The following is a 20,183-nucleotide window of genomic DNA, read 5'->3' as shown; positions in this document are numbered from 1 at the left end:
GTGAATGCTCAATACTGTGTGTGAATAATCCTCTGGACTGAGGGCAGTCAATACTGTTTGCGCATAATCCTATGGCCCGTGAATTGGAAATACTGTATGTGAATAAACCTTGGCCTAAGGATAGTCAATACTGTGTGATAATAATCCTGTGGGCTGTGGATGGTCAATACTATGTGTGAATAACCCTTGTCCTGAGGATGGTCAATACTGTGTGTGAACAATAATGTTGCCTGAGGTCGTTCAATACCATTTATGAATAATCCTGTGGCCTGAGAATGGTCAATACAGTGTGAGATTAATCCTGTTGCCTGAGGATGATCAATACTGTGTAGGAATAATCCTTTGCCTTGAGGATTGTCAATACGTTGTGTAGATAATCCATGGCCTGAGGATGGTCAATACTGTGTGGGAATAATCCTGTGACCTGCAAATGTTGAAGACTGAGTGTTCATTAATCCTGTGGCCATGTGCTAGTCAATGCTGTGTGTGAATAATCCTGTGACCTGAGGATGGTCAATCCTGTGTATGAATATTGCTGTGGCCTGAGAATCGTCAATACTGTGTGGGAAAACTCCTGTGACGTGTAAATGAACAAGACAGTGTGTGCATTAATCCAGTGGCGGTATGCTGGTCAATACTTTATGTGAATAATCCTGTGGACTGTGAATGGTCAATAGTGTGTCAAAGTAATCCTGAACTTGAGGATGTTCAATACTGTGTGTGAATAATCCTGTGCCCTGTGGATTGTCAGTACTGTGTGGGAATATTCCTGTGACCTGTTAATTGGTAAAGAGAATGTGTTCATTTATCGTGTGGTCTCAGGTTGGTCAATACTGTGTGTGAATAACCGTTGATCTGAGGATGATCAATACTGTGTGTGAGTAATCCTGCGGATGGAGGATGGTCAATACTGTGCGTGAATAACCGTTGATCTGAGAATCAATACTGTGTGTGAGTAATCCTGCGGACGGAGGATGGTCAATACTGTGTGTGAATAATAATGTGGCCTGAGGGCAGTCAGTACTGTGTGTGAATAATGCTATGGGCTGTGAATCATCAGTACTGTGTGTGTATAACCCTTTGCCTAAGGATGGTCAATACTGTGAGTGAATAATAATGTGGCCTGTGGATGGTCAATGCTGTGTGATAATAATCCTGTGGGCTGTAGATGGTCAATGCTGTGTGATAGTAATCCTGTGGCCTGTAGATGGTCAATGCTGTGTGATAATAATCCTGTGGCCTGTAGATGGTCAATGCTGTGTGATAGTAATCCTGTGGCCTGTGGATGGTCAATGCTGTATGATAATAATCCTGTGGCCTGTCGATGATCAATGCTGTGTGATAATAATCCTGTGGCCTGTCGATGATCAATGCTGTGTGATAATAATCCTGTGGCCTGTGTATGGTCAATGCTGTGTGATAATAATCCTGTGGCCTGTCGATGATCAATGCTGTGTGATAATAATCCTGTGGCCTGTCGATGATCAATGCTGTGTGAAAATAATCCTGTGGCCTGTGTATGGTCAATGCTGTGTGATAATAATCCTGTGGCCTGTAGATGATCAATGCTGTGTGATAATAATCCTGTGGGCTGTAGATGATCAATGCTGTGAAAATAATCCTGTGGGCTGTGGATGGTCAATGCTGTGTGATAATAATCCTGTGGCCTGTGGATGATCAATGCTGTGATAATAATCCTGTGGCCTGTGGATGGTCAATGCTGTGTGATAATAATCCTGTGGCCTGTAGATGGTCAATGCTGTGTGATAATAATCCTGTGGCCTGTGGATGGTCAATGCTGTGTGATAATAATCCTGTGGCCTGTAGATGGTCAATGCTGTGTGATAATAATCCTGTGGCCTGTAGATGATCAATGCTGTGTGATAATAATCCTGTGGCCTGTGGATGATCAATGCTGTGATAATAATCCTGTGGCCTGTGGATGGTCAATGCTGTGTGATAATAATCCTGTGGCCTGTAGATGGTCAATGCTGTGTGATAATAATCCTGTGGCCTGTAGATGGTCAATGCTGTGTGATAATAATCCTGTGGCCTGTGGATGATCAATGCTGTGATAATAATCCTGTGGCCTGTGCATGGTCAATGCTGTGTGATAATAATCGTGTGGCCTGTGTATGGTCAATGCTGTGTGATAATAATCCTGTGGCCTGTGTATGATCAATGCTGTGTGATAATAATCCTGTGGCCTGTAGATGGTCAATGCTGTGTGATAATAATCCTGTGGGCTGTGGATGATCAATGCTGTGTGATAATAATCCTGTGGCCTGTGTATGGTCAATGCTGTGTGATAATAATCCTGTGGCCTGTAGATGGTCAATGCTGTGTGATAATAATCCTGTGGCCTGTAGATGGTCAATGCTGTGTGATAATAATCCTGTGGCCTGTAGATGGTCAATGCTGTGTGATAGTAATCCTGTGGCCTGTGTATGATCAATGCTGTGATAATAATCCTTTGTGATGTGGATGGTCAATGCTGTGTGATAGTAATCCTGTGGCCTGTGTATGGTCAATGCTGTGTGATAATAATCCTGTGGCCTGTGGATGGTCAATGCTGTGTGATAATAATCCTGTGGCCTGTAGATGGTCAATGCTGTGTGATAATAATCCTGTGGCCTGTAGATGGTCAATGCTGTGTGATAATAATCCTGTGGCCTGTAGATGGTCAATGCTGTGTGATAATAATCCTGTGGCCTGTGGATGATCAATGCTGTATGATAATAATCCTGTGGCCTGTAGATGATCAATGCTGTGAAAATAATCCTGTGGCCTGTGGATGGTCAATGCTGTGTGATAATAATCCTGTGGCCGGTAGATGGTCAATGCTGTGTGATAATAATCCTGTGGCCTGTCGATGGTCAATGCTGTGTGACAATAATCCTTTGTGATGTGGATGGTCAATGCTGTGTGATAATAATCCTGTGGCCTGTGGATGGTCAATGCTGTGATAATAATCCTGTGGCCTGTAGATGGTCAATGCTGTGTGATAATAATCCTGTGGCCGGTAGATGGTCAATGCTGTGTGATAATAATCCTGTGGCCTGTAGATGGTCAATGCTGTATGATAATAATCCTGTGGCCTGTCGATGGTCAATGCTGTGTGATAATAATCCTGTGGCCTGTGTATGGTCAATGCTGTATGATAATAATCCTGTGGCCTGTGGATGATCAATGCTGTGTGATAATAATCCTGTGGCCTGTGGATGATCAATGCTGTGTGAAAATAATCCTGTGGCCTGTAGATGGTCAATGCTGTGTGATAATAATCCTGTGGCCTGTGGATGGTCAATGCTGTGTGATAATAATCCTGTGGCCTGTCGATGGTCAATGCTGTGTGATAGTAATCCTGTGGCCTGTGGATGGTCAATGCTGTGTGATAATAATCCTGTGGCCTGTGGATGGTCAATGCTGTGTGATAATAATCCTGTGGCCTGTGTATGGTCAATGCTGTGTGATAATAATCCTGTGGCCTGTGGATGGTCAATGCTGTGTGATAATAATCCTGTGGCCTGTAGATGGTCAATGCTGTGTGATAATAATCCTGTGGCCTGTTGATGATCAATGCTGTGTGATAATAATCCTGTGGCCTGTAGATGGTCAATGCTGTGTGATAGTAATCCTGTGGCCTGTGGATGGTCAATGCTGTGTGATAATAATCCTGTGGCCTGTGGATGGTCAATGCTGTGTGATAATAATCCTGTGGCCTGTGGATGGTCAATGCTGTGTGATAGTAATCCTGTGGCCTGTGGATGGTCAATGCTGTGTGATAGTAATCCTGTGGCCTGTGGATGGTCAATGCTGTGTGATAATAATCCTGTGGCCTGTGGATGGTCAATGCTGTGTGATAATAATCCTGTGGCCTGTGGATTGTCAATGCTGTGTGATAATAATCCTTTGTGATGTGGATGGTCAATGCTGTGTGATAATAATCCTGTGGCCTGTAGATGATCAATGATGTGTGATAATAATCCTGTGGCCTGTGGATGGTCAATGCTGTGTGATAATAATCCTGTGGCCTGTGGATGATCAATGATGTGTGATAATAATCCTGTGGCCTGTGGATTGTCAATGCTGTGTGATAATAATCCTGTGGCCTGTAGATGGTCAATGCTGTGTGATAATAATCCTGTGGCCTGTAGATGGTCAATGCTGTGTGATAATAATCCTTTGTGATGTGGATGGTCAATGCTGTGTGATAATAATCCTGTGGCCTGTAGATGGTCAATGCTGTGTGATAGTAATCCTGTGGCCTGTGGATGGTCAATGATGTGTGATAATAATCCTGTGGCCTGTGGATTGTCAATGCTGTGTGATAATAATCCTGTGGCCTGTAGATGGTCAATGCTGTGTGATAATAATCCTGTGGCCTGTAGATGATCAATGATGTGTGATAATAATCCTGTGGCCTGTGGATGGTCAATACTGTGTGATAATAATCCTGTGGCCTGTAGATGATCAATGCTGTGTGATAATAATCCTGTGGCCTGTTGATGGTCAATGCTGTGTGATAATAATCCTGTGGCCTGTGGATGGTCAATGCTGTGATAATAATCCTGTGGCCTGTTTATGGTCAATGCTGTGTGATAATAATCCTGTGGCCTGTAGATGGTCAATGCTGTGTGATAATAATCCTTTGTGATGTGGATGGTCAATGCTGTGTGATAATAATCCTGTGGCCTGTGGATGATCAATGCTGTGTGAAAATAATCCTGTGGCCTGTAGATGGTCAATGCTGTGTGATAATAATCCTTTGTGATGTGGATGGTCAATGCTGTGTGATAATAATCCTGTGGGCTGTGGATGGTCAATGCTGTGTGATAATAATCCTTTGTGATGTGGATGGTCAATGCTGTGTGATAATAATCCTGTGGCCTGTGTATGGTCAATGCTGTGATAATAATCCTGTGGCCTGTAGATGGTCAATGCTGTGTGATAATAATCCTGTGGCCTGTAGATGATCAATGCTGTGTGTTAATAATCGTGTGGCCTGTGTATGGTCAATGCTGTGTGATAATAATCCTGTGGCCTGTGTATGGTCAATGCTGTGTGATAATAATCCTGTGGCCTGTAGATGATCAATGCTGTGTGTTAATAATCCTGTGGCCTGTGTATGGTCAATGCTGTGTGATAATAATCCTGTGGCCTGTGTATGGTCAATGCTGTGTGATAATAATCCTGTGGCCTGTGGATGGTCAATGCTGTGTGATAATAATCCTGTGGCCTGTGTATGGTCAATGCTGTGTGATAATAATCCTGTGGCCTGTAGATGGTCAATGCTGTGTTATAATAATCCTGTGGGCTGTGGATGGTCAATGCTGTGTGATAATAATCCTTTGTGATGTGGATGGTCAATGCTGTGTGATAATAATCCTGTGGCATGTGTATGGTCAATGCTGTGATAATAATCCTGTGGCCTGTAGATGGTCAATGCTGTGTGATAATAATCCTGTGGCCTGTAGATGATCAATGCTGTGTGATAGTAATCCTGTGGCCTGTGGATGGTCAATGCTGTATGATAATAATCCTGTGGCCTGTGTATGGTCAATGCTGTGATAATAATCCTGTGGCCTGTAGATGGTCAATGCTGTGTGATAATAATCCTGTGGCCTGTAGATGATCAATGCTGTGTGTTAATAATCGTGTGGCCTGTGTATGGTCAATGCTGTGTGATAATAATCCTGTGGCCTGTGTATGGTCAATGCTGTGTGATAATAATCCTGTGGCCTGTAGATGATCAATGCTGTGTGTTAATAATCCTGTGGCCTGTGTATGGTCAATGCTGTGTGATAATAATCCTGTGGCCTGTGGATGGTCAATGCTGTGTGATAATAATCCTGTGGCCTGTGTATGGTCAATGCTGTGTGATAATAATCCTGTGGCCTGTGTATGGTCAATGCTGTGTGATAATAATCCTTTGTGATGTGGATGGTCAATGCTGTGATAATAATCCTGTGGCCTGTGTATGGTCAATGCTGTGTGATAATAATCCTGTGGCCTGTGTATGGTCAATGCTGTGTGATAATAATCCTGTGGCCTGTGGATGGTCAATGCTGTGTGATAATAATCCTGTGGCCTGTGGATGGTCAATGCTGTGTGATAATAATCCTGTGGGCTGTGGATGGTCAATGCTGTGATAATAATCCTGTGGCCTGTGGATGATCAATGCTGTGATAATAATCCTGTGGCCTGTGGATGGTCAATGCTGTGTGATAATAATCCTTTGTGATGTGGATGGTCAATGCTGTGTGATAATAATCCTGTGGCCTGTAGATGGTCAATGCTGTGTGGTAATAATCCTGTGGGCTGTGGATGGTCAATGCTGTGTGATAATAATCCTTTGTGATGTGGATGGTCAATGCTGTGTGATAATAATCCTTTGTGATGTGGATGGTCAATACTGTGAATCAATAATCTGTGGCCTGTTCATGTTCAGTACTGTTTGTTAATAAAACTGTGGCCTGTGGATGGTCAATGCTAGGTGTTAATGAACTGTGGCCTGTGCATGTTCAGTACTGTTTGTACTGAATGGTCAACTCACTGTGTTTATTAATCCTGTGTCCTTATGGTCGTCAATACTGTGTGTGAATAATCCTGTGGGCTGAGAATGGTCAATACAGTGTGTGAATACTCCTGTGGCCTCTGTGCTGTCAATGCAGTGTGTAATTAATCTGTGGAATGAGGCTGGACAATAATGTGTGTGAATAGTTTTGCTACTCGAGGATGGTCAATACTGAATGTGAATAATCCTGTGCACTGTGAATGTTCAATACTATGTGTGAATAATCCTATGGACTGAGGGCAGTCAATAACGTCTGTGAATAATCCTATGGCCCGTGAATCGTAAATACTGTGTATGAATAGCCCTGGCCTAAGAATAGTCAATTCTGTGTGTGAATAATCCTGTGGCCTGTGAATTGTCAATACTGTGTGTCAATAGCCCTTTGCCTAAGGATGGGCAATACTGTGTGAGAATAATCCTGTGGGCTGTGGATGGTCAATGCTATGTGTTAATAATCTGTGTCCTGTGCAATGTCAATATTGTTTGCAAATAATACTGTGGCCTGCGGATGGTCAATACTGTGTAGGAAAAATGCTGTGGCTTGAGGATTGTCAATACTGTGTGTGAATAATCCATGGCCTGAGGATGGTGAATACTTTGTGTAAAAATTCCTGTTCCTTGAGGATGGTCAATATTGTGTGGGAATAATCCTGTGGCCTGTAAATGATCAGGACAGTGTGTTCATTAATCCTGTGGCTGTATGGTGGTCAATAGTGTGTGTGAATAATGATGTGACCTGAGAATGGTCAATACTGTGTGGGAATAACATTTGGGCCGAAGGATAGTCAATACTGTGTGTGTTAAATATCCTGTTGCCCGAGAATTTTCAATACAGCGAGTGAATAATCTTGTGGCCTGAGAATGATCCATACATTGTGTGAGAATAATCCTGTGGCCTGAGGACAGCCATACTGTGTGAGAATAATCCTGTGGCCTGAGGATGGTCAATACTGGGTGCGAATGTTTCTGTGACCTGTAAATCATCACGACAGTGTGTTCATTAATCCTGTGGCCGTGTTCCAATCAATACTGTGTGTGAATAATGCTGTGGGCTGGGAATATTGAATATTGGGTGTGAATACTAGTGTGTCCTGAGGATGGTCAGTACTGTGTGTGGATAATCCAGTGGCCTGTGGATTTTCAATACAGTGTCTGAGTAATCCTGTGGCCTGTGAATTGTGAATACTGTGTGAGAGTAACCCTGCAGCCTGTGTACTGTCAATACTGTGTATAAATAATCCTGTGGTCTGAGGATGATCAATACAATGTGTGAATAATCCTGTGGCCTGAGGATTGTCAATATTGTGTGTGAACAATCCCGTGACTTGAGGATGGTGAATACTGTGTGGGAATAATCCTGTGACCTGTAAATGGTCAAGACAGTGTTCATTAATCCTGTGGCCTAATGATGGTCAATACTGTGTGTGAATAATGATGTGGTCTCAGAATTGTCAATACTATGTGGGAAAAATCCTGTGACCTACAAATTGAAGACCGAGTATTCATTAATCCTGTGGCCATGTACTAGTCAATACTGTGTATGAATAATCTAGTGGCCTGAGGATTGTCAATACTTTGTGTGAATAATCCTGTTGCCTGACGACGGTCCATACTATGTGTGAGTAATCCTGTGGATTTAGAATGGTCAATAATGTATGGGAATAGTCCTGTTGGCCTGAGAGTGGTCACTACTGTGTGGGAATAATCTTGTGGCCTAAGGTTGGTCAATACAGTATGTGAACTATCCTGTGCACTGAATACTGTGTGTGAATAACCCTTGGACTAAGGATGATCATTACTGTGTGTGAACAATCCTGTGGCCTGAGGGTAGTGAGTGCTATCTGCGCATAATCCTGCGGCCTGAGGGTGGTCAAAACTGTGTGTGAATGAATCTGTGATCTGTAAATGATGAAGACAGTGTGTTCATTAATCCTGTGGCCTAAGGGGGGTCAGAGCTGCGTGTGAATAATCCTGTGGCCTGAGGATGATCAATATCATGTGTGATTCATCCTGTTGCGTGAGGATGGTCAATACTGTGTGTGACAAATCCGGTGGCAGGAGGATGGTCAATATGGTGTGTGAATATTCCTGTTAACTGAGGATGGTCAATACTGTGTCAGAATAATTCTGTAGCGTGAGAATGGTCAATGCAGCGTGTGATTAATCCTGTGCCCTGATGATGGTTAATACCATGTGAAAATAATCCTGTGGCCTGAGGATCATCAATACTGTGTGCAAAAAATCCTGTGGCTTGAGGGTGGACAATACCGTGTAGGAATAATCCTGTGGCCTGATAATAGTCAATAGCGTGTGTGAATATTCCTGTGGCCGGAGGATGGTCAATACTGTGTGTGAATAATCCTGTTGCCTGAGGATGGTGAATACTGTGTGTGAACCATTGTGTGGCTTGAGGATGGTCAATACTGTGTGTGAATAATGCTTTGGACAGAGAATGGTCAATGCCACGTGTGCATAATCCTCTGGCCTATGTATCGTCAATACTGTGTGTGAATAACTCTTGGCCTGTGAATCATCAATACTGTGTGTGAATACTGCTCTGGAATGTGAATCGTCAACACTGTGTGAATAATCCTGTGCCCTGAGGATCCTCACTACTATGTGTGAACAATCCTGTGACATAAGGATCGTCAGGACAGTGTTTTCATTAATCCTCTTACCGTACGATGGTCAATACTGTGTGTGAATAATCTTGTGACTTGAGGATGGTCAATACAGTGTGTGAACAATCCTTTGGACAGTGAATGGTCAGTTCCAAGTGTAATTACTCCTGTTGCCTGAGTTTATTGAACGCTGTGTGTGAATAATCCTGCGGCCTGAGGTTGGTCAATACTGTCTGTGAATAATCATGTGGCTTGAGGATAGTCAATACAGTGTGTGATTAATCCTGTGGCCTGAGGATGGTCAATACTGTCTGTGATTAATCCTGTGGCCTTGAGGATAGTCAATACTGTCTGTGAATAATCATGTGGCTTGAGGATAGTCAATACAGTGTGTGATTAATCCTGTGGCCTGAGGTTGGTCAATACTGTCTGTGAATAATCATGTGGCTTGAGGATAGTCAATACAGTGTGTGATTAATCCTGTGGCCTGAGGATGGTCAATACTTTGCGTGAATCGTTCTGTTGCATGAGGATGGTCAATACAGTGTGTGAATAATCCTTTGGACAGTGAATGGTCAGTTCCATGTGTGATTAATCTTGTTGCCTGAGGTTGTTCAATATTGTGTGTGAATAATGCTGTGGGTTGTGAATGGTCAATACTGTGTGTGAATAATCATATGGCCTGAGTTGATCAATACTGTGTGCACTGCTCCTGTTGCCTGAGGATGGTCGATACTTTTGTGAGAATAATCCTTTGGATAGTGAATGGTCAATACCATGTGTGAATAATCCTGTGGCCTGAGGATGGTCAATACACTGTGAATAAACATGTGGCCTGATGATTGTCAATACCATCTGACAATAATCCTGTGGCTTGCGGATGGCCAAAATCGTTTGTGAATGATCCTGTGGCCTTGAGGATGGTCAATACTGTGTGTGAATAATCCTTTTGCTTGTGGATGGTCAATAACGTGTGTCACTAATCCTTTGGCCTGTGAATCTTCAATTCTGTGTGTGAATAATCCTGTGGCCTGAGAATGTTTAATATCGTTTGTGCATAATCCTGTGGCCTGAGGTTGATCAATACTCTGTGTGAATAATCCTATTGCTTGACGATTGTCAATACAGTGTGTGAATAATTCCTCGGCCTGAGGATGATCAATACAGTGTGTGAATAACCCTTGGCCTGTGGATGATCAGGACTGTGCTTGAATAATACTGTGGCCTGGGGATGGTCAATACCTTGTGTGAATAATCCTGAGACCTGTAAACTGATCAGGCAAAGGGTTCAAACATTCTGTGGCTGTAGGCTGGTCAATACAGTGTGTGAATAATCCTGTGGCCTGAGGATGTAGAATACTGTGTGTGTATACTCCTGCAGCTTGAGGATGGAGAATAGTTGTGTGAATAATCCTGTGGATTGTGGATTGTCAATACTGTGTTTAAATAATCCTGGGAACTGTGAATGCTCAATACTGTTTATGAATACTCCTGTGGCCTGAGGTTGGTCAATACAGTGTGTGAATAATCCTTTGGACAGTGAATGGTCAGTTCCATGTGTGATTAATCCTGTTGCCTGAGCTTGTTCAATACTGTGTGCGAATAATGCTGTGAATGGTCACCGCTGTGTGTGAATAATCCTGCAGCCTAAGGATGGTCAATACTGTGCATGACCTGCTCCTGTTGCCTGAGTTGATGAATACTCTGTGAACTGCTCCTGTTGCCTGAGGATGGTCAATACTGTGTGAGAATAATCTTTTGCACAGTGAATGGTCAATACCATGTGTGATTAATCCTGTGGCCTGATGATTGTCAATACCATGTGAAAATAACCCTGTGGCTTGAGGATGATCAATACCATGTGTGAATAATTGTGTTGCATCAGGATGGTCAGTACTGTGTGAGAATAATCCTGTTGCCTGAGGATGGTCAATAATGTGTGTCCTTATACCTGTGGCCTGTCAATCTTCAATACTGTGTGTGAATAACCCTTGGCCTGAGGGTGAACAATTCTGTGTGTAAATAATCATGTGGCCTGAGAATGTTTGTTTAATACTGTTTGTGAATATTCCTGTGTCCTGAGGTTGTTCAATACAGTGTGTGAATAATCCTTTGGACAGTGAATTCTGAGTTCCATCTGTGAATAATCCTGTGGCCTGAGGATTATCAATACTGTGTATGAATACCCCTTGGCCTGAGTACGGTCAATACTGTGCGTGAATAATCCTGTGGCTTGATGATGGTCAATACCATGTGTGAATAATCCTTTGGACAGTGAATGGTCAGTTCCATGTGTGAATAAACCTGTGACCTAAGGGTAGTCAATACTGTGTGTGAATAATTCTATGACCTAAGGTTAGTCAATACTGTGTGTGAACAATCCTGTGACTTGAAAATGGTCAATACTCTGTGTGAATAATCCACTGGCCTGAGAATCGTCAATTCTGTGTTTAAATAACCCATGGCTTGAGGGTTATCAATACCATGTGTGAATAATTCAGTGGCCTGAGGTTGGTCAGGACAGTGTGTTCATTAATCCTGTGGCTTGAGAATGGTCAATACAGTGTGTGAATAATCCTTTGGACAGTTAATGGTTGGTTCCATGTATGAATATTCCTGTAGCCTGTAAACTGTCAAGGCAGTTGGTTCAAAAATCCAGTGGCCGTAGGCTGGTCAATACTGTGTGTGAATAATCCTGTGGTTTGCGGATGGTCAATACTGTGTGTGAATAATCCTTTGGATAGTGAATTGTCATTACCATGTGCGAATAGTCCTTTGGCCTGCGAATCGTCAATACTGTGTGTGACTAAACCTGTGGCCTGAGAGTAGTCAATACTGTGGCTGAATAAGGCTGTGGTCTGTGAATGGTCAAAACTGTGTGTTAATAATCTGTGGCCTTGGATGGTCAATTCTGTTGTGAATAATCTTGTGGCCGGAGGCTGGTTAATACCGTGAATAATCCTGTGCCAGGAGGATATTCAATATTGTGTGTGAATAAACCTGTGGGCTGTGACAGTCAATGCTGTGTGTGAATTATCCTTAGACAGTGAATGGTCAATACCCTGTGTGAATAATCCTCTGGCCTGGGAATGGTCAATACTGTGTGTGAAAAACCCTTGGCCTGAGGATTGCCAATACTGTGTGTGAGCAATCCTGTGGCCTGAGAATGGTCAAAACTATGTGCGATTAATCCTGTTGACTGGGGTTGTTCAATGCTCTGTATGAATAATCCTGTGGTCTGTTAACGGTCTACGCTGTGTGTGAATAATGCTGTGGACTGTGAATGGTGAATACTGTATGTGAATAATCCTGCGGCGTGAGGGTGGTCAATATTATTTGTGAACAATCCTGTGACCTGAGGATGGCCAAAACTCTGTGGGAATTGTCCTGTGGCCTGAGGATGTTCAGTTCTGTGTGGGAATAATCCTTTGGCCTGGGGAAGGTCAATACTGTGTTTGAATAATCCTGTACATGGTGAATGCTGAATATTGTGTGTGAATAACCCTTGGATGGTCATAACTGTGTGTGAACAATCCTGTGATCTAAGGGTAGTGAGTATTGTCTGTGAATAATCCTGCAGCCTGAGGGTGATCAATACACTGTGTGAACAATCCTGTGGCCTGAGAATGGTCAAACCTGTGTATGAATAAAACTGAGACCTGTAAATGGTCAAGACAGTGTGTTCATTAATCCTGTGGCCTAATGGTGGTCAATACTGTGTTTAAGTAATCCTGTGACCTGGGAATGTTTGTTTATTTTTTTTTGAGTATCCCTGTGTACTGAGGATGGTCAACACTGTGTGGGAATAATCCTGTGGCCTGAGAATGGTCAATACTGGATGTAAATAATCCTGGGAAGTATGAATGCTCAATACTGTGTGGGAATAATCCTGTGGCCTGATGATGGTCAATACTTTATGTGAATAATTATGTTGTGTGAGGATGGTCAGTATATTGGGTGACTAATCCTGTGGCCTGAGGATGGTCAGTACTTTATGTGAATAATTATGTTATGTGAGGATGGTCAGTATATTGGGTGACTAATCCTGTGGCCTGAGGATGGTCAGTACTTTATGTGAATAATTATGTTATGTGAGGGTCGTCAGTATATTGGGTGACTAATCCTGTGGCCTGATGATGGTCAATACTTTATGTGAATAATTATGTTATGTGAGGATGGTCAGTATATTGGGTGACTAATCCTGTGGCCTGATGATGGTCAATACTTTATGTGAATAATTATGTTATGTGAGGATGGTCAGTATATTGGGTGACTAATCCTGTGGCCTGATGATGGTCAATACTTTATGTGAATAATTATGTTATGTGAGGATGGTCAGTATATTGGGTGACTAATCCTGTGGCCTGAGGATGGTCAGTACTTTATGTGAATAATTATGTTATGTGAGGATGGTCAGTATATTGGGTGACTAATCCTGTGGCCTGATGATGGTCAGTACCTTGTGAAAATAATCCTGTGGCCTGAGGATCATCAATACTGTGTGTGAAAAATCCTGTGGCTTGAGGTAAGTCAATACTGTATATGAATAATCCTGTGTCCTGATAATGATCAATACCGTGTGTAAATAATCCTGTGGTCTGAGGATGGTCAATACTGTGTGTCACTAATCCTGTGGCCTGTGAATCATCAACACAGTGTGTGAATAATCCTGTGCCTTTAAAGTGACAAGGCAGTGGGTTCAAAAATCCTGTGGCCGTAGACTGGTCAATACTGTGTGCAAATAATCCTGTGGCCTGTGAACGGTCAATACTGTGTGTGAATTATCCTTGGACAATGAATGGTCAATACTGTGTGTGAATAATCCTCTGGCTGTTAATCATCAATACTGTGTGTGAATAACTCTTAGCCTGAAGATGGTCAAAACTATGTGATTAATCCTGTTGCCTGTGGTTGTTCAATACTGCGGGTGAAAAATCCTGTGGCCTGTGGATGGTCATTTCTGTTTGTTAATAATACTGTGTCCTGAGGATGGTCAATACTGTGTGTGAATAATCCTGTGCACTGCGACTGCTCAATACTCTGTATGAATAAACCTGTGGCCTGAGAGTAGTCAATAAAGTGTGGGAATAATCCAGTGTCCTAAAGATAGTCCATACTGTGTGTGAATAAGGCTGTGGCCTGTGAATGGTTAATACTGTGTGTTAATAATCTGTGGCATGTGGATGGTCAATACTGTTGTGAATAATCTTGTGGCCGGAGGCTGGTTAATACAGTGTGTGAATAATCTTGAGGTCTGATGATGGTCAATACCGTGAATAATCTTGTGCCCTGAGGGTGTTCAATATTGTGTGTGAATAAACCTGTGGCCTGTGACGGTCAATGCTGTGTGTGAATTATCCTTAGACAGTAAATTGTCAATATTGTGTGTGAATGACCTTTGGCCTGAGGATGGTCAATACTGTGTGTGAACAATCCTGTGGCCTGAGGGTGGTCAAAACTGCGTGTGAACAATCCTGTGGCCTGTGAACCATTAATGTGAATGCTCAATACTGTGTGTGAATAACCCTGTGTACTATGAATGCTCAATAATGTGTGTGAATAATACTGTGGCCTGTAAGTGGTCAAAACCGTGTGTTCATTAATCCTCTGGCCGGAGGATGATCAATACTATGTGTGATTAATCCTGTGTCCTAAGAATTTTGAATATTGTTTGTGAATATTCCTGTGGCCGGAGGTTGGTCAATACTGTGTGTGATTTATCCTCTGGCGTGTGAATCATTAGTACTGCGTGTGAATAACCCTTGGCCTGAGGATGATCAAAACTGTGTGTGAGTAATCCTGTGGCCTAAGAATGATCAATACGATGTGTGATTAATCCTATTGCCTGAGGTTGTTCAATCCTGTGTGAGAATAATCCTGTTACCTGTAAATGGTCAATGTTTGTGTGAATAATCCTGTGGGCTGTGAATGGTCAATACTGTGAGTAAATAATCCTGTGGACTGAGGATGGTCAACACGATGTACAATTAATCCTTTGGACTGTCAATGGTCAATACTGTGTGTGCATAATCCTGTGGCCTGAGGGTGGTCAATATTGTATGTGAATAATCGTCCGGCCTGATGATGGTCAATGATGTGTAGGAGTAATCCTGTAGCCTGTGAATCATCAATACTGTGTGGGAATAAACCTTTGCCTGATGATGGTCAATACTGAGTGTGAATAATTCTGTGCGCTGTGACCGCTCAATACTCTGCGTGAATAAACATGTGGCCTGAGTGTAGTCAACACTATGTTTTAATAATCTGTGGCCTGTGCATAGTCAATACTGTTTGTTAATAATACTGCATCCTGTGAATGGTCAATACTGTGTGTGAATAATCCTGTGGCCTGAGGGTAGTCAATACTGTGTTTGGGTAATCCTGTGACCTGTAAATGTTCAAGACAGTGTGTTCAAAAATCCTGTGACCATAGGCTGGTCAATACAGTGTGTGAGAAATCCTGTGACCCGAGGATGGTCAATACTCTGTGTGTGGATACTCCTGTGGCCTGATAATGATCAATACTGTGTGGGAATAATCCTGTTGCTTGAGGATGTTCAATAATGTGTGTGACTAATCCGGTGGCCTGATGATGGTCAATGCTGTGTGGTCATAAGCCTGTGGCCTGTGAATCGTCAGTACTGTGTATGAGTAATAATGTGGCCTGTGGATGGTCAATGCTGTGTGTTAATAATCTGTGGTCTCTGCATGGTCATTTCTGTTTGTTAATTATACTGTGGCCTGTGCATGGTTAATAGAGTATGAATAATTCTGTGCGCTGTGAATGCTCAAAACTGTGTGAATAATCCTGTGTCCTGAGGACGGTCAATACAGTGTGTGAATTATCCTTTGGCCAGTAATTCGTAAATACTTTATGTAAATGCTCTTGTGGGCTGAGGGTGGTCAATAGTGTGTATGAAAAATCCTGTGGCCACTGACGTGGTGGTTTTGGATGAGCAACTGGTTGATCCTCTCCCTCCAATGTCCCACCCTATCTCTCTACAAACCCCTCCAACTGCAGCAGTCTGTACTGGCTTTGTAACACCGTTCAGACCCTGACCCCTCTCTGTAACACTCTCACCACCTCCAGCACCTTCATCTCTCCCTGTTCCTGTCACGTCATTAAACCCTGACAATGATTCCCGTTCCACCTGCCCTCTTCCTGCTCGCAGACCCTTTGCAATCCCTTTAAAACTTACTCTTAAAGCACGCTCTCACTTCTGGATTTTAAGCACGTTTTGCTGATCTTGTTTGCCTCATAATCTAATATGATCCATTTTGTCCTGAGTGAGGGACAGGAGTGAGTTTCTTGTTGAGGTTTTGTCTGTTTTGATGGAATGTACTTTTTTTGAGTGATTTACACTGTTCCTTCAAATGTTTTCCACTGTTCATTTACAGATACATGTTCCAGTCTGTTTAGCCTATTTACCTTGGTCACTTCTCCTGTCAAATGTACGCAATTGGCTATTTTTGTTTTTCATTGTAACTTGTCCTTTCTGTGATTCACTCTAAAACTTTATATTTCTTTAAACTGCACTTTATCACAATTTCCCGGAGGATCTCTCCAGGTGACATTACTCATTCACTAAGTTTCATCACACAACCATCGATCTGACATAGTTATGTCCCTAGCTAATTGCACAATGTATTATTCAAAGAAACACTGAAAAAAAAAATTATCTGTACTTCCCTTCCACTATCACTGTTGCCAGTGTGATTTTCCCAGATTATGCGAATATTGAAGTTTCCCAAAATTATCACAATACCTTTGTTAAAAAATTCCAATTAATTCCTGTTTAATGCAGTAATGTGCAATGAAATGCTGTTCGGTGGCTAAAAGTGTTCTGCTGTTTCTGTCCTTGGCAAGTAGTAGCCAGAATTTACATTCAGACTGACTCTACTTCATGATCTGCGGCCAAATGCTTTCTCTAAAATGCCTTTGTTATCCATTATAGTTCTCGTTGCGCATTTTGCCTGAGTTTCTGCAAGGTTGTGAGCTATTGAATACTTATGTTCACCTTTTGTTCGCCCTGTAACCATGTCTCCCTGGTGTCTAAATTTATTTTATCTCCGTGTCACAAATCCATCTACCTTATTGCAGAGACCTTGTCCATGCGAAAAAAAAGACAATCTACTCTTTCCCAAAATGTCCTGTCACATACCTATTCTCTGATTTACAGGTTAAGTTAAACTCTGTCCCTTTCGGTTCTTTTCTGCATGTCTTCAGCCACATTCCCATGCTGTTCCGATGCGTCATCTTTTCTCTTTGGATTTGGAAAGCTCCTTTCACCTGAACCCTGTCCCGGCATCCTCTCTGTCAGTTTAAAGCCCTGTCCATAAACCTACCGACATGATTGGCCAGGACACTGGTCCCAGCGCGGTTCCAGTGGGTCCATCCTAATGGATTATTTTTTTAAAAATCAGGTATGGGATGTGGGTGTCTCTGGCTGACCAGCCTTTCTTGTCCAGCCCGAGCTGCCATTGAGCTGAGTAGCTTGCTCAGCCATTTCAGAGAGTAATTGAGAGGCAAACACTTTGCTGTGGTTATGTAGTGCAGAGCTGAAAATGTGTTGCTGGAAAAACTCAGCAGGTCAGGCAGCATCCAAGGAACAGGAGAATCGACGTGTCGGGCATAAGCCCTTCTTCAGGAATGTAGTGCAGACCATGTTAGGATGGGCAGATGTCCATCTCTGAAGGACAAGTGTACGGGTTTTTTGTACATCAGCAATGATCTCACACTTACATGTGGATTGTTAATTACTATTTTTAAAATTATTGATTTCAAATTCCACCATTTCTGATGGTGGGATTCAAACCTTTCTCCCCTGTACCTTAGTTGAGGTTTTGGATACGTGCTGTAGTAATACCACTCGGCCATCCCCTCACCTGCTCAATGGTTGCCCATCCCTGAATACTGACACCAGTGCATCATGAAGCTAAACCCGTTTTTCTGACACAATTGTTTGATCTTGATAACTTGCTGCACTCTGGTGATATCACTCAGTCTCTCTCCATATCCTTTACTGTATGGGTCTAATTGCTGCCTCTGTCAGTGTCTCTCACTCAGAATCTCCAGATCCTGAGCCAACAGAATTCTCCACTCCAGAGAGACGCAGCAGCACAGGCCAGGGATGGAAACTGAGATTTTCCAGATCCCTGTGGGACACAGTGCCATTTTCTATGTGTAACCCTCACAGCATCAGTCTAATTTAACATTCTGTCTATCTCTCTGTCTCCTACATGTACTCAGGAAGGTCCTGACGCAATAGACTTCCCAACTGCTGGGTGTCTCGTCAATCATCACATTGAAGATGGTTGGTCAGCCAGAGAGACAAAGAGCAGGGGGATCTGGAGCCTTCAATAAATCCTGCAGGAAGGTAAGATCATTAACAGTGCACAGAGCAGAGAGCAATGAGAGGGCTCCAAACATCAGCTAACAGGACATGACATAGATACAGTGCTGGATGGGGAGCACAATACAGACATACCCCAGGCTCAATCCCTGCCCATAATGTAAGGTCTGTTGTACTAAGACTAACCACACTGTAACACTAAATCTATGTCATATCTTGGTGACCAACGTCTTCAATAATATTTAAAATCCTATAACAGTTGCTATCTTTGTAACCTCCTCCCTTCCTTATAGTCACTTCACTAATTTGAAGCATACTGCACTCCAGCCTACCATTCCGATCACTGTAACTTGCTTCAGTGTCTACAACATGTCTTATCTCAGTAGTCTCCTCCTCTTTAACTGGATACAGAGTCATGTAGCACGGAAACAGAACCTTCACTCCAACTCATCAATTCTGACCATGATTCTTAGACTAAATGTGTCACATTTGCCTGCATTTGGCCCTTATCTCTTCAAACCTTCTCCTCTCCATGTATCTCCCCAAATGTCTTTTCCATGTTGTAATTGTCCACGTTTCTCCATGTGGCCCTGGCAGTCCGTTCCGTCTATGTACCATCCTCTGTGGATAATGTTGCCCCTCAGCTCCCTCTTTAAATCCTTGCTCTCTCACCTCCTGTTTATACCCTCTAGTTTAGGACTCACCTACCCTTGGCTTTTCACCTTACTGAGGCCCCGCATGGTTTTATAAACCTTTATAAGGTCAATCCGTATCCTCCTCTGCCTAAGGCAAATATTTAGGTCAATGTTACACATGTCTCCAAATCATATCAAAGCTCTGGACAATGAAGGAAAGTGCGCCATACTGCTTTCACCGCCCTGTCCAACTGCAATGTCACTTCCGAGGAACAATGTAACTGCAGCCCTTGGTGTCTCTCTGTTCGACAACACTGTCCAGGGCCAAACCATTAACTGTGTTAGTCCTCCCTGGTTTGTCTCAACAAAACCCAACACCATACGTCAACTGCATCTTTCATTCCTTGATCCACTGGCCCCGTTGTTCAAGAGCCCCTTTGATAACCATATTCACTGCACACGACGCGATTAATTTGATCATCTGCAAACTTACTAACAATGACTCCCATATTCTCAATCAAATCGTTTATGTAGATGATACATATCAGTGGACCCAGCCCCGATCCTTATAGCACTCCTCTGGTCACAGGCCTCCATTCTGAACAACAATCCTCTCCCACCTCCCTCTGTCTCCTACTGTCAAGCCAATTTTGTATCCAGTTGGCTAGCTCGCCCTGATCCCATGTGATCTAACCTTCTGAACCAGTATATCATGCTAAACCATGTCAAAGGTCCTGCTGACTTTAGTGTAGACAATGTATGGTCACCACTTCAACAAAAGCAATCAAGTTAGTGAGACCTGACTTTGTATACACAAAGCTGTGCTGACTATCTTTCATCAATCCTTGCCTTTGCAAATGCATGTAACTCCTGCCTGGCAGAATCACTTCCACAACCTACCCATCACTGACCTCTGGCTAATTGGTCTTTAGTTCCCTAGCATTCCATCAGTGTTTCTCAAATAATTGACCAAAACTATATTCTTGTCAGAGTTGTA

The sequence above is a fragment of the Chiloscyllium punctatum genome, chromosome 50 (genome assembly GCF_047496795.1).
Source record: "Chiloscyllium punctatum isolate Juve2018m chromosome 50, sChiPun1.3, whole genome shotgun sequence".
Classification (NCBI taxonomy): Eukaryota; Metazoa; Chordata; class Chondrichthyes; order Orectolobiformes; family Hemiscylliidae; genus Chiloscyllium; species Chiloscyllium punctatum.
This window is presented reverse-complemented; position numbering follows the sequence as displayed.